This window comes from Lygodium microphyllum, chromosome 28, assembly GCF_053477565.2.
Source record: "Lygodium microphyllum isolate KBCC chromosome 28, Lygodium_microphyllum_v1.1.10, whole genome shotgun sequence".
Lineage (NCBI taxonomy): Eukaryota > Viridiplantae > Streptophyta > Polypodiopsida > Schizaeales > Lygodiaceae > Lygodium > Lygodium microphyllum.
Window position 1 is genome coordinate 77,596,516 of NC_141162.1, and position 15,978 is coordinate 77,612,493.

Here is a 15,978-nt window from a genome sequence, read left to right on the forward strand (position 1 = left end):
CTCAGTGGCGCAGCTCTAATACCGTGTCAAGAATCGCGTGGTGGGGGGACTTGCTTGAGTTGTGGCTCCAAACACACATTGTGTACACAAGAGGAAGCTCACTCAAGAACACAAGAAGAGAGATGGAGGCCAAAATGTTTTCTTGTTGGTTTTTTCTTCTTCTTCCACACACTATACAATGTACACAAAGTATAGATAAGATACAACATAAAGGAAAGTAGCCTACAAATTCAAACAATGCATAACCGACTACACTAATTGACTGGCGCTATGTCTTTGCCAGCTGTAGGTAGGTGTAACAAACTAAATATAATAAGTGATAAGTCAGTGGCCATGTGAGTATTATAATGACTACCAACATGCTAAGTGTAGATGTGCGGACCCATCTAGCCAGGCGGTCCATCATCAATGTCCGCACATGTTGAGCTTGCCATCTCAACACTAAAGGCTATTTTATACTCATCTCCCTCATTCAAATTCGGTGATAGCACGAACGAGGGTCAATATTGGTGAAGACCTTTGCATCCTTAAGTTCATCCAAGATATCGTCAATGCGTGGAATCGGGTATCTATTCTTCATCGTGGACTTGTTCAACTCTCTATAATCAATGCACATGCGAAAAGATCCATCATTCTTCTTTACCAAGAGCATGGGAGAGGCAAATGGAGATTGACTTGGCTGAATTAGACCCATTTGCAGCAACTCTTTAACTTGTCGCTCCACCTCTTCCCTTTCAAACTTTGACAAGTGATAGGGAGGTGTGTTGATGGGCTTGGTATTAGGCAACAAGTCGATAGGATGGTCAATCTCTTGCTTTGGAGGCAAAGATGATGGTGTTGTATTCCTCCAATAGCTCTTCCAACCTTGGATCCTTTTTCTTTGAAGAAGAAGATGGCTGATTTGGTGGCTGCTCTTCATCTACTTTTGCAAGCAAAAGAGTAAAGATACATGATCATGCATTGATTTCTTTTCTTAACTTCTTTATGGATACGAGTTTTAACTATTTTTGACTAATGCCCTTCAATTCTATATGATGTCCATTCCATTTGAACTCCATTTGCATGTTCTCCAAGTCCAATGAAAATTTTCCAATGGACTTTAACCAATCGTAGCCAATGACAATATCAATAGGTCCCATTTCCAAAGTAATCAAGTCTACTTGTATGGTACATGAAGGAGATAGAGTAGTAGGAGTTTGTAAGCACACTTCATTGCTTGACTCATAAGCTCCATTCACAACTTGGATATTCAATGGCACTTGTATTTGTTGAGGTAACAATTTTAGCCCATGTAAATATTTGGTATTTATGACGCTATGGGTGCTACCCGTGTCTATCAAGAGATGAACCACTTTGCCATTAATCAGCCCTTCAAGTCGAAGGGTATTTTCTCCCTTACAACAGTCCATGCATCATGAGAAATGGCGCATAAAGAACCACTCGGATCAAAAGGAAACCTGTCCACAATGTCATAAAACTCATCATTGGTTCCATCATCCTCATCATGCATGTCTTCAACCATAGGGTTTGCATCTACTTGAAACATATTTGCCTCTTGATTCTCATTGTCCTTCATCGTCATTCGGTTCATCAATGATGACAAAATTGAGCTTGCTATTTTTAGATTTACATTTCAACCTATGGTATTGTGTCCACTTCTCTCCACATTTAAAGCATAAATCTTTGGCCCGCATGTCCCGAATTTGATCATTAGAAAGGACCTTGCTGTAAGTATTGTTTTGAGATCCCTTTTGTGTATTTTCAACCCTTGTAAAATTTTGTTGTGCTTCAGCCATATTTCTGAAAATTTGCCCCTGTTTTTATGCATAATTTCCACCCTCTTTTGAGGTATAAATAGTAGGAAAGATTGGTACTTTGCTGTTATAACTGTTGGGACTATTATACCCCCTGTTTTCTTGCCTAAAAGTGTCCTTTGGCTGGCTAAAATAAGCTCCAAACTTAGAGGAATAATTTGATGAAGAATACCTTGCACCTTTAGGTTGAAAACCCATTGAATCTTTCCTATATTTCTATCCATACCTTTCAGCATATTGAATAGCATCATGAATGCTCTTGGGCTGCATTTCACCTTCTTTCGAAGAAAGGGCCAGATCTAAACCAAAGATATATTTGTTTAATTTTGCCATATCATCAATTCCATCAATGTACATAGAGAGGTTGAGGAACATATTGGAGTAGTCACACATAGACATGCCTCTTTGTTGAAGATCATACCATATTCGTTGCAACTTTTCCTTTTCCATTGGAGAAATAAACACCTCAAACATTGCTTTTTAAAAATCTTTCCATGAAGCAAAAGTATGACCAACTGTTTGCATGTATCTCCACCATGTATGAGCATACCCTTCTAGATGGAGTGGTGCAAAGTAGATCTTAGCTTTATCATGGCGAGGGAAAAGAGTGAAGTACATCTCTAGTTTGTTTACCCATTCTTCTAACTCTGTTGGAGATGCATTATGTCCCTTGAAGTTGGAAATGGTGATTTTCTCTTTGTATTCTCTCTCATTATATGTTGGCTGAAAATTGTTAGAGTGATGTCCAAAAGATGGTTGCCTCCAAGATTCTCTATGCATTGAATCCCTTCCAAAGAAATTTGGCCTAGAAGCATTACCACCTTGATTTTGTTGATTAAATCCAAATGAATGATGCTGTCCACTAGTGGGTTGACCATATATTGCGTTCTCTTTATTAGTAATGCCTTGAAGTGACCTTCTTTCTTCAAATATTACATGGAACTCTTCATTCTCCATTTCTATTAAGTCTTCATCCCCTACATAAGTTGCCTCATGTCTTGGATTAAAAGGTGGATGGCCATACTACTTTGATGGCTAACCATAGGTATTCTTCAATGTAGAAGGCTCTCCTATCTCAAAGTGGACATGATTGGTTGATCAATTCCTTTTCCTTTTACATTGTTGGGATAAAAGGCCATTGGGTCTCCCCATGTACAGTGACCGCCCATATTCTTTATTCATATATCTATATGAAAGTGCAATAAGGTTGTCATAATGTTGTTGACATCACTCGTCTCCTGCATCCCTTTCAATTGGTATTAGAGCAAGTCCTTCGCGAGCACTTTTCGGCCTTCCCCAGCATTTACACGAGGTATGAGAGCTTGCTTCTCACTTAGTTCTCAACCATTCTTTGACATGAACAACAGGGTTTCATGAAGAGGCAGCCATAACTTCCATCATTGAAGCTTGTTCTCTTCACCTCTTGCTTGGACTTGTCCTAGGCTTGTGTAGGCCTATTGTAGGTCTTCATTGGGCTCTTGCTTATCCCCTACCCACCCTAATTTGGTCCCTCAAGTACAGTAGCATGCTCACGTTTTATTTGTGCCTATTTGCAAAAATGGCTCAAAAATCACTCTTTTTGTCATATCTCGAGCATTCAGAACCCTATTCAGGCAAGGTAAGAGTCTAAGTTGGGATTTTGGCATGTTCCGGACGTGTTGGTAATATCGAATTTGCCAAATTTTAATGATAAAATTTTTTACAGGTCTGAGACAGCATGTATTTGTATGCCTATGGCTTATGTGATGCTTCTACTGATGTCTATTGATACCGGATCACTTGTGGATGCTATGCCTCTTATGTGAGACGCATTTGGAGCTGATTTAGCTCAGACATTGACTATTTAGAATAGTCCCAAATCTATCCAAAATAGGGCAGCCACCTGTTACTTCAATTTTATGCTTACAGGTCTTGGCATTTGATGCCCGATTATGCCCGATTGGTGCATATACATACGGGAATGTATGCCTATGGTTTGCCAATGGATTTGAGCTTGGATTGAGTACTAATTTGATCAGTTTACAGAGGTTATATTCTGCTAGAAACTTCAAGGCTGAAGTTATTTATGCTATAGTTGGGTTATGCCTATTGGTCACGGGGTGCTCCCGGCTACTCGGTATGATGTCATGATGTATTTGGACTATGCCATATGTCTTGTTTATGCTCCGAAATGCTTTTGAGCTGAGATTGGAGCTTGATTTGGATTTGACTGTCACTTCTTTATAGTCAAAATTTCATCTATGACATGGTTTATGCCTAGGCTATCTAGTACGGGTTATGATGTCTTGGTGAATGCTTTATGATTTGGCAGTTGGATGGCAATTTTTTGAGCTCATCTCGACATTCATTTGAGTATTCCCTTGAGCAGTTGGACATTGACTTGGCTTTTTTCGTTATGACCTTGGATGCTATATGGGATTTTATGCTTTGATTATGGATCTTGGCTATCACTTAGATGCACTTACAAGTATTGAGTAGTGAACTGCTCCCTTGTTTTGGCAGTTGCCTATTGAGCTGTGATTGCTTGTTTGCATTTAATATGCGGGATACTTATTGATCATGGACTTGGATAGTGCTTGGGATTTACAGATATGGCCGTCCTACTTCTCTATTGTATGGCATCTATACTATTTGGGATGCTATTGCCCATGTATGTCATGGAGTAGTTAATCTTTATGGCCACCCGTGTATGCACATGGTTTGCTGCTATGAATTTTACATAGCCTCTTACTTGGATGCTTTTACACAGATATTTGGGCTTTTATTTGAGCTTGATTCTTGCAGGTTTGTTTGCCACTTGCTGTTCTTAGTCGGACATGTATGTCAGTACATGGTATGAGACACTGCAAGTTATGTATACTCCTATGTTTCAGGGATGCTTATGCATTTATGGCTTCAAGGCATTGCTTATGCTTTTATGGTTGTGAGCTACAGTGGTCAGATATGTCATGCTTCTGTCTGCTAGGCTTGTCCGTGTGGGAGCTTTTGCATCCGTGGTTGATGCCTTTATGTTCTCCCCTTCTAGTTTGGATGAATCCCCTTTGCAGTATGCTATGATGACTTCCAGCTCTTCTTGTCATGTAGACAGTCCTTTTGATGAGCCTATTCTCTCTTATGAGAGTTTCCCTGATTCTTTGAGCTCCTTGGATGTATTGGACAGCCCTACTCATGCTATTACAGAGTAGTTGTTTTCTTCTATAGGTTTTATAGGTTCTATTTGCTTTCATTGTGGAAAGACAGGGCATGTGAAGTGTAAATGCTTCAAGTGGATTAGAGAGCAGAAAATATTGCACCGCACTAGACATGAGAGCAGAGTCAGTGATACAATGGGTGAGACCACTGTTGATAGTGGTATGGTGCATGTAGTTACCCATGATGATGCAATTGAGCCTAGACTCTTGGCATCGTGTTACTCTACAGATTACTTGCTTAGTGATATGGCCTATACCTTTGATTGGCTTTTAGACAGTATGGCATCTTGTCATGTTACTCCGCATAGAGCTTGATTCTCTTCTTATAGGGAGGTTGATGGATGTATTTCTTTGGGCCTTAAGCAGGATTGTCATGTGATTGGTACATGGGATATACACTTGGCTTTGCCAAATGGGTCTTCTCTTATGCTCTGTGATGTCTTGCATATACCTATGCTCAGTAAGAGCCTGATCTCTGTCAGTCAGTTGCATGGTGCAATATATTATGTCTCTCTTGGGGATACTTCATGGAAAACCTGTCGTGGTTGCCAGGTATTGGCCAGAGGTACTAGATATGGGAGTGATTATGTAGTGCACGTCTCTCATGTGGGAGATTCTATGGTTGTAATTATGCAGATACCACATGCATTGTTATGTCATTGTCGCCTAGGCCATGTACAACACACTGAGATGGATGCTTTATGTGATATGGGCTTATTTCCTGCTCTTTCCCATGCTACTTGCCATCATTGTACTCATGGTCTGTACAGAGTCTCTTTGGCTTGTGGTGATCATGCGAGCCATGCTCCTCTAGATCTAGTCCATGTTGCAGTATATGGACCTATGCCTTCCCAGTCACTTGGTGGAGTGTCGTATTTTGTGACCTTCATGGATCATGCTACCCATTGTGTTTGGGCTTACCCTTTGGTACGGATTGAGGATGCTGTTATTATGCTTGACAGGTTTATGGATTCTGCTGGTAGTAGGCCTAGATGCTTGTAGATGGATTATTAGAGTCATGCTATCTCTCCCAGCTTATGGATCTCTTGTCAGCAATATGGCATTGATTTCTTATGCCCACGATATTATGGGATTGCTCATGGCATGTGCCTGACTTTATAGGCAAAGGTTGCTTCTATGCTTACCACAGCTAGGTTGTCTTATGGCTTTTGGTATGAGGCCCTTATGATGGCAATCTACTTGGTTAATCGGATGTCATGTTTCTCTTTGGATGTTATTACTCCGCATGAGGCATGGAGTGGCATGAGACCCTCCTATGATCACTTGAGGATGTTTGGCTGCCAGGCATCTGTCAGTATGCCACATGAGTCTATGTCACATAGATGTATACTCCTTGGTTATGGAGATGGTGAGTTTACGGCTTACAGGTTTTGTGATTTAGATGCCTAGCATGTTCTATGCAGCCGTCATGCTATCTTTTATGAGATGCAGAAACCTCTGAGGCCTCTTGATGCGTGTTTAGTGCGCTTTATGATTGATTCTACAGCCGTATGTCAGTCTTTCGGCTTGTTGAGGCCGCATATTGTCTTGAGACCCAGTTTGGGATGCTGGCCCTCTTTTGATGATTGATCTTGAAGAGTCCGCCCTGCTGCCTTTTATGCGCTGTGCTGATGCTATGCACCACTCGGATGCTTTATAGCCATGCACTTATGAGTTATGTTGCTTGCTTCATGGGAAGCAGTCATAGATTGCTCTATTGTCTAGAGCTATGGGATCGCTTATCTCCTAGATGTCATGGACTCAGGGATGCTTGACTATTCTTGTGAGGAGGTTCCCGCCACTTATTGCACAACTCGCTTTTTGATTGGGCGTTGTGGGTGAGATGTCATGATTCCTCACCCTGTCTCTTTTGTTTTGTTTTGTTTTTTCCCTCCCTGGCCCATTGGCCTCTTAGTGGGAGGTTGTTGGGGGTAAAAGGCCCTTGGGCCTGCCCATGTACAGTGACCGCTTATATTCTTTATTCATATATATATGAAAGTGTAATAAGGTTGTCATAACGTTGTTGACAACACCTACATTGTGTGTGCTCTTCTCTCCCACGTCTCCTGCATCCCTTTCACACATTAGATGGCTGGGCTGAAGTATTTTCACCATGAGTAGTGGTCTATTTGGAGAAGAGGTTGTATTTTGAACCTTGATGGCTGATAATACCTCATCAAACCTATTTTTCATAGTATTTGTTACTATATTTTCAAACCCATATTGCATGAACTTGACCAATTGTTAAAAACTCTCATTCATTGCATTGGTTGTCTTTTCCACATTCCCCATTGACTTAGAAAGTTGCTCAAATCCGTCACACATTCCAATGCTCATCATATGTAACTCATTTGAAAGTATAGGATTCCCAAAAGGTTCCTGGAATGCTTGGTTCTCTTCATTTCCAAGTTGCACACTATGGGCATTACCAACACTTACACCATCATCATGTTGGTCTTGATTTTGGGTTTCATTAATGTTATTTTGTTAATTGGCATACTCTCTAATGTCTTCTTGAATTGTCTCCATCATTTGGCCTTTCCTTTTGCCTTTGGCCATTGGAAATGGTTGCAGTAATAATGGACTATCAATCACAAAATCCCTTGTATCTCTCAATTGCTTTAATCTTGATGTTTAATAGCTCCAATGAAAGCTTATAATGTAGGGATATAGGAGATTTGAAGAGATTTCAACTTGGGATTAAGGTCTTAGGTGAAATACTGACAAACAGTGAGTCTCTATTATGTTGTCCAGGTGTTGTCCAACTGTACCCACTATCACTAAACCTGAAATATCTTGAGCTACAAATGTCAGATCGCTGAACTTCCTGATTCAAATCGAAGATTATTATGCCCTCTATCCAACAACGTATCAAGCTCTAATTATGGATCTACAAAGATTTTTTGTAATAAGTTATTTACTGCTGTTTTGGAATTTCCTGCAACTTGTCAACAACTTGTAGGTGCCCTGTTTGGACCTGTAGGAGTTCCTTGTGTAAGAATAAACCCTGCAAACCAATGTAGGTACTTGGAGAGGGTAGTGGGGCACCTGTAGGGCTCAAGAATGACCTATAAATAGTGGATATCTGATGTATAAACTTGTGAAAACTGTGACCTTGTAGGTATCAAAAGAGTATGAAATGCCCTATTCTTGTTTGTGCCAATAGAACTTCTAACACTTATATAATTCCCTGATGAAACTGAAATGTCTTTGCCAATCACTGTCAAATGGATGTACCTACACCTGCATCTAAACTTGAAAAGTACATGGGCTCTGAGACTACGGGAGGTGTGCAAAGTTCCTCCCGTGCCGGGTTGTGCACCCCATCAGGGTCATAATAATCGGGAAGGGAGGGTCACCTCTCTTTTGTCTTCCCAACTCACCTAACATCCGCCTGACAGAGCTAAAAATCAGTAAACTACATCAATCAGCCCTAGGTAAGGTACTATATGATCGGTACTATATGATCATGACATCAATGATTTACTCTTAATTTCTTCCCTTTCAGTAATTGGAAGGCTTGAACAAGTGGATTAATAGGAAAATTAAGAGTAAAGAACAAGAATTACCTCTTGATTGTTGTTGAAGAATGGTAGATGAACTAAAATCAGTCAATACTCCATAAAATCCATCATCAACTTGACCCAAATTGAAATGTATAGGCCTAGCTTTAAGCAAAAATTTGTCCCATAGTGGTTGCTTCCATGTAACATAGGCATTACTTCCAATAGAGAGCTCCAATGATTCAAGAGAATCCAATGCTTGAAGAAACATCCATAATGCTTGTAGGAGAAGATGCTTTGAGCCTTGAAGAATCCAAATTCTTAATAGAATCAAGAATTGATGCAGATACCATACACTCAAGCATTCAAGAGAGTGAAAATGCTCTCAATCTTGATGAAATGCCCAAATACAGACCAATTCGTGATGGAATAGCTTCAATCAAACCTTCTTGGAGTTGTAGAGCACAAAAGCCCCATGAAATTGAAGAAGATAATCCAATAATTGGATTCTTGAAGCTTGCTGCCCCGTTTTGACTCCATAGCCACCATATTTTGAAGCTTCACATCCAAGAAGGCTTCAATATTGGTCCCTTGAGTATTGAGGAAGCTCTAGAATACTTGTTAGAGTAAAAGCCCTTTGGTTCCTTGAAGAAATTACAAGAAATTCAATGTTGTCCTAAAATCTCCCATAGCTAGGGTTTGAGAGCTCAAGAATGCTCAAGAGAATGGCCTTCAACTACATATACTAGAATAGAAACTCAGAGATTGATGATTACTGATTGCTCAAGCCATAGGTGATGCCTTTGACTGCTAGGAATAGGGAGAAGTAGAGTAGGAAATTCAGCACAAAATTTGCTGATTCAGCCTGCTATCCTAGCTGATCACACTCATGAAAAGTGAGTAAGATGCTACTCAATCTGGAGCTCTTGGCACTAAGAATCAGGCTATGATGTCCCTTTAGGAGGAAATAGATCTTGGAAGAAGATATCAGCAAGTGACACCATGGAATCTTGGAGAGAAGCTTGAAAGGAAGAAGAGAGAGAAACTATCCCAAAAAGTAATCTCAGTTTAACCACTGTAACCCCACTTAGACTTCAGTTAGGGCCAAAAGCCTTCGAAATGGACCTCCATTTGACCATGTCTTGCTATTTCAGCCAAGAACCTCCATCTTCCTCAAGATCTTCTTCAAAAAGCCTTCAAAACTAGTCCCGACTTGTTGCAGAGAACTCTGACTAGTCACGGTTTGAACTGTACCAAACCCTGTGACCAAATCTTGGTACTCTAGTTAACTGGTTCCTGTCCCAATGACTAAATCCTCCAAGAAAATGACACTTCCCATGGATCGAAGTCCATGCTCTGATACCAATGTAAAAGAGGCATTTCTCATAGCAAACAAATTAACTGGAAAAATCAAGAATACACCAAATATGCCAAAGAAACCATAGCCAAGGTGGCTAGGGATGAAAATGTATTGCCATGAATGGTTGAGAATCAAAGATGAATACTGCTACAAGATACTCACCTCTTGCTATGGTGGACATAGGTACACACCCCTATGATAGGTAGGAGGAAGGATCCCTCAATATTGTATTCTTGAAATGGCCAAAAATATCCTTCACATATTACATCTCCACCTTTTATACCAAACCCTAGCATATCCTAGACTAAGGTATTTTATGCTTTATTACATCCAGATAGCTTTAGCAGGCATGTATGTGTTTGTAGAGAGAGAGAGAGAGAGAGAGAGAGAGAGAGAGAGAGAGAGAGAGAGAGAGAGAGAGAGAGAGAGAGAGAGAGAGAGAGAGAGAGAGAGAGAGAGAGAGAGAGAGAGAGAGAGAGAGCTCTACTAGCAAGTAGAGGAGGCTATTATGGAAAGCTTAACGCATATGCATCAATGTGGAGTGGGGGAGAGGTAGGCAGAGGCATAATGGCATAGGATTTTGACACCATATGTTTAACGATGTTGGGGAAGGGAGAACTAAGGAAAAGCAATAGGTGAGAGCGAGGGGACAGGTGGCTGCTAGTTCTAACATGGGCTAACCACCAGTTTATGACCATTGCGTGGCCACATAACTTCACACCTAAGTACTATGGTAGGTTAGGTATGAGAATTAGGCATCATGTCCCTCTTAGCTTCTTCGATATAAAGTGCTTAAAACACTTTGCTTTATACTTGTCAATATGAATAGGTGTTCTGCAAGTAGAGTATACAAGCATAAGTCATATAAAATAGCATCCCAATTGTAGTAGAGCTCATGCTCAACCACCAAGACCTACAGACCGTTTATTGCTTCAAGAGTTTCAAGCGAGCACAAATGGCTATCTCTCACCTAGCCAATGCACCTTCGATCCTATGGGGGTGTAGTGAGCTTGCCTTAATGCCCGGATGAGTAGCCTCCTCCCTCAAGCAAACTGGTAGCTCCATAATTTGTGATGCGAGCTCAAGAAACCTCAAGCCTCCACCTCCAAGCTCCATCCTCCATAGCCGTGTGTGAGACAAGAGAAGAGAAGAGGAGAAAAAAAGAAGAGAAGAGATGGTGGAGAGCTTCTTCTCCAAGATCCCTCACCCTCACACACTCACTTCCTCACACCCTCACACTCCCTCTCTCAAGCACACACATGCAAGCAAGAAGGAGAGAAGAAGAGAAGAAGGAAAGACCACTTTTGCTGCACACTAAAAGAATGAGCTTCTCATTCACTTTTTGAGTTTATATACAAGGCATGAATCCCTTGGGTACCCATCTCCTTTTTTACATGATCGGGCACCTTGCCAAGGTCCTCTTTCCCTATTTCCTTCTAGTTACCTTATCCCTTCAACTATGTCCATTTAGACTTTACAATTCGCATAGGAGGGAGCTTGGTACTCTTATAAAATGAATTACATTGCGCCCTGCGCTTTCCTTGCTAGGATGTTCAGAGCATCTTGGTCAAATCATTGGTGCTCTCCCATGTTCTTTTTGAGAACCTTGTTAGAATCTTCGGTGCTCTCCTTCGTTCTTCCATAGCACCTTGCTAGAATATTCGGTGCTCTCCTTCATTCTTCCAGAGCACCTTGCTAGAATATTTGATGCTCTCCTTTGTTCCTTTTGAGCTTGCCTTCTCCTCCACTTTTCTCGCCTGGGTAGAATGAGATTCTCTGTTCACTTTTTGAGTTAGGCTTTCTTGGTCTTTCTCTTCTTTTTTTTGGATGCATAGCCTTTGTCCGTAATATTCATCCCCTTCTAGACCTTTGTCCTTACAGGTCTAAGCTGATGAGGATTCAGTGATTTGAAAGATGGTCGTGTGAGTCGATGATAACGGGGACTTCGAAGTCGGTGGCTTGCATTGTTTGTAGTTACCTATAAAGAAAATAAGGTGCACTACATGGGGGTGTGTCTACCTTACTGTGTGGTGCATTGTGCTCATGCTAGTGAAACTAGGAGTTAGATCAGCTTGGGTGTTGTCCCACACTTGAGGACCTAGTTCTTGTCTAAGGGGGTGCGGTGAGTGTGGCTTAGGGAGACATGTCTAACCAAAGGCAAGGGTGACCTCCCTGGGTACGTCTTGCCCTTGACATGCCCCAAGCGTAATGTGGGGAATCAAAATGGGCTAGGGGGTTAAGGATGGAGCTGAACGAGGCCATTGGATGTGCCTAACTTGAGGACCCCTAGGTGCAGTGATTGTGGCCAACATGTAGTGAGATGATTCGGTTGCTTTCTCTTGTGATTTTCTTTTCCTAATATCTTATTCTTTCTCTTTTCTTCTCTCTTTTCTATGTCTCTTCTTTTATTTTATTTTTTATCTTTTATTTTTAATAGACAAAAATCTAGTCTTTGTCATCAGAGTTATGAGAGGGAGGAGCTGGGGAGAGATTTGTTAAGGAATATCCAACTTTGCATATATCCTTTGAGACTCATTTGTGCCTAGAGAAAAGTAGTGGAAATAAATGGATGATTACAACGAGTGAAGTGGCTATCATTCATATTTTCTAAGAGAGCTAAGCAAAAAAGAGGGGAGCAGGGTAGTCTGCATCATTAATCAAGTCATAGCGCAATTGTCTATTCCATTTGGATTAAAAAAGAGTGGCGGTAGGCGCAGTATTCTTGTGATGTAGGCTCTTGCTTTAATAGCACCCTAAGTAATTTAAGATAATTACATGTAGTTAGGAAGGCTGGTTCTGGGCATGAAGTGAATTCGTTAAGGAAGTGGGTTATGGAGTCATATAGATCTTGTAGCATGAAAGTGAGGGTTTCCTTAGGCTTGGTGGCGTTGACATTGTATATTCTGGGGAAGTCATATCAACCGTGGATGTCTAGATTGTAATCCACTCCTACCCTTCTTAGATATGGTATGAAAGTAGGGCTATTTCTTTTGAAGGGTAGGGTGTTTCAAAACTACATCCTAGCATCAGTGTTGCCTTCCCATATGCGCCTCCTCCACATTTCCCTTCATTGTTTTGGGAACTTCATAGACTTTGTTCTCCCAGTAGTCTAGAGCCTCTGTTCCCCATTGGGTAGGATCTCTCTCTCTCTCTCTCTCGCTCTCTCTCTCTCTCTTTGTGAGGTCCACCTATCTCCCAATCTCTTTCTGACATTGATCACCTCTTTCACCACCTTGTTTGATAATACCCTCGTCAATGTGGTGGGGAATCGGAAATCGAAGTTGAACGACTTGAGATTATTCTCTCTCTCCTTCCAGAATATGAGTTCATCATTATAGTTTACTGGAAAGCACTCTTCTCTCAGCGGGATGGGTGCTGCTGGCAGTACTGCCGGTTGAGCATTCAACCTTCTGTGCGCTTGCTTTAGCATTTGCTTCCTCTTCTTTTTGAGCTTGGATTTCCTAGCCGTAGAGGTGTCCACATGTTGTTGCTCTCTTCAAGTCATGGGAAAGGAGGTTGTGGGACTAGATCCTCCTCTTGTTGTCCCATTTCCAGGCTTGGTCATGTCTCTTTAGCTGGCCTTTACACCTCCTCTCTTTTGTGCTCTTATGGCCCTGCTTCCTTAGGCCCTGCTACTACCTATGCTTGTATGTGCAGTCCATGTCTCAAGGCCCTGCGAGCAGTTTCCAAAATTTCCCTTAATGATTCAATGGCCTCCTCCTCTTCAAATTGTGTGGCGTCTAAGAGAGTGTTGAGAAAGGTGCATTATTGGGCTTCCAAACTTATTTGTGCGGCCTTTGCCTTGCTTTATGCTAATGCCTTGTTGCCTTCTGTAAGGGCTAGCCAGTGTGCCAAGTCTCTCACCCTTCCTTTGCTCATATCCACCCATTCATCTGCTCTTCTCTTCATTTTGTCCAAGCTCTCATTATGGATTTGGGCTAATGACCTTAGTCTCCTCTCCTGTTCTTCAATTTCTCTTTCTAATCGTTTATGCTCTTCTAGCTCCACGACTACCATCTTTTCCAAATCTTCTATGTGCTTTTGGTGCCTTTGCCCACTCTCTTCTTCAGTTGTTGCTAGTTACTCCGTGGCATCCTGGATCTTTTTATTCTCCTTTTGCAGGTCTTGATACAACACTACTAGCTCATCATAATGGCATTGTAGGCTCATGAAGTTTTGTGTCTCTACAGTGAGTTTTGCTTGCCACCTTTCTTCTTCTCCTCCCTTGGCCTTAAGCTCCTCCTTTAGCTCATTTATTTCTCTTTGGCACATGGCCACTTGGCAAGTTTTCTCTAGCTGAAAGGTTGCCATAGTCTTCTTTTCAGTCTCTAGCTCAGCAATAGCTATTTTCTTTTCTTATTTTTCTCTCTCCATCTGTGATAAAAGTTTCTTGACGTAGTCATCATAGTTTGTTGATGATAGTAGTGCTATAGGAGTAGTTGTTGTGGATGCTTCTATCTTCTACCTTTGGGGTCCTATGTGTGGACTCTGCATCTGTAGCTACCGGTCTTTTTACTCCAATCATTCATTGGGGTCCCTCCACTTCCACCTTGAACTATTTTTTTATTGACCAAAAATTGCACCCAGGCCACAAGGTTACTGGCATCCACCATGGTAGAAGAGCCTTGGGTGGGTGTAGAGATTGGGGTGGTGGAAACTAGGATGATAGGTGGGATGGGGTTAATTGGAACCTTTCCCTTGCCCTCTACTATTGGGGGTGACATGCTTTTGGGTGCTTAGGAGCTTGTGCTTGGGTGTTGTTCTTCATGAGGGCTCATGGCGGCTAGCTCTTCTTCCCTTGAGGGCTACTCCACTGATATGTAGATGGCTAGGGCTATGTCTTCTTCTTTCCTCCTTAACTCCTTGGCTTCTTACTCTGCTTTCCTCCTCCTCTCCTCTTCAGCTTTCTTGGATTCCTCTTTTATTCTTTTTTCCTTCTCCTTTTCTTTTCTTTTCCTTCTATCCTTGGCGTTTTTGAATTCTCTTCAGGCTCTTTGCAGGTCTATTCTCTATTTTTTCCTACTCTCTTGTTCGTTGCTCCCTATCCTCTTGCCGCTAGATTGCTCCTGTTCTGGCGGGGAGGGGACCTGTTTGGTGTCTTTCCAACTCCCTCATCTTCTTGCACTTCCCTCAAAGCCTCTATTATGATGGCCATCAAGACCCCTCTGAAACCAATGTTGAGGCCTTCGATGATGACTTCTTCCTAGCCATGGAGGCCGGGGATTCTCCAATGGTTAAGGCCTTCGATGATGACTTCTTCTTAGCCTTGGAGGTCAGGGATTCTCCAAACCCAATGATTAAGGCCTTCGATGACGACTTCTTCCTAGCCTTGGAGGCTGGGGATTCTCCCCCCCACAAGTCTTCCACCGGTGACCAATACTTTTGTTGAAGTCTCTATCATCTTTCACATGAAGCTGTTCAAGTTCACCTCATTGAAGGACTTGGCAACGATGCTTTCCAGCATTGGCACATTGATTCTGCTCATGAATGCTTTGTACCTTTTGCTAGAGAACAAGGCGTGCACCATTTTGGCCAGAAATTGGACTTCAGGGTTGGGGATATTAGCTAAGCCAATGCCATCATTGGTGTGGACCATCACTTTGTCCATTCCCAACATGTTGTAGACGTCCCTTTTTGGCCATCTTTCAACTTTTTTGGGCAAGCCCAGTGCTCTTTGCAGCAACAGCTCGGGGCTCAACTCGATTTCCACATGGCGGGTTTCATTTTCTTGATGCACCGTGACGGTGCCGCGGTTCTTGTTGAAAGTCCGCACACCTTCTCCACATACTTCTGTAGCTTACACTGCTTCACAATTTTCCAGATGGCCGACTCCTCCATGACTATGTCTTCCAAATTTAGGATGTGCCCGAATTTGAATTGGTTTTAAGCCCTTGTCTCCACTAAGGGGCTGTACTTTGGCTGTTCTTCCTTCGAGAATGGCAGCTTGCTAGTTTTCTCATGTCCTGCCATTGTAGGTGCCTGTCATGAAGCCATAGCTCACCATTAGTATTCTTCAAATAATTTTTGCGGAAAGACGTGTAGGAGATGAAAAAAAATGCTCATGAAAATTGAAATGTTTGAATATAGAAAGAGAATTTTCCTTAAAATTG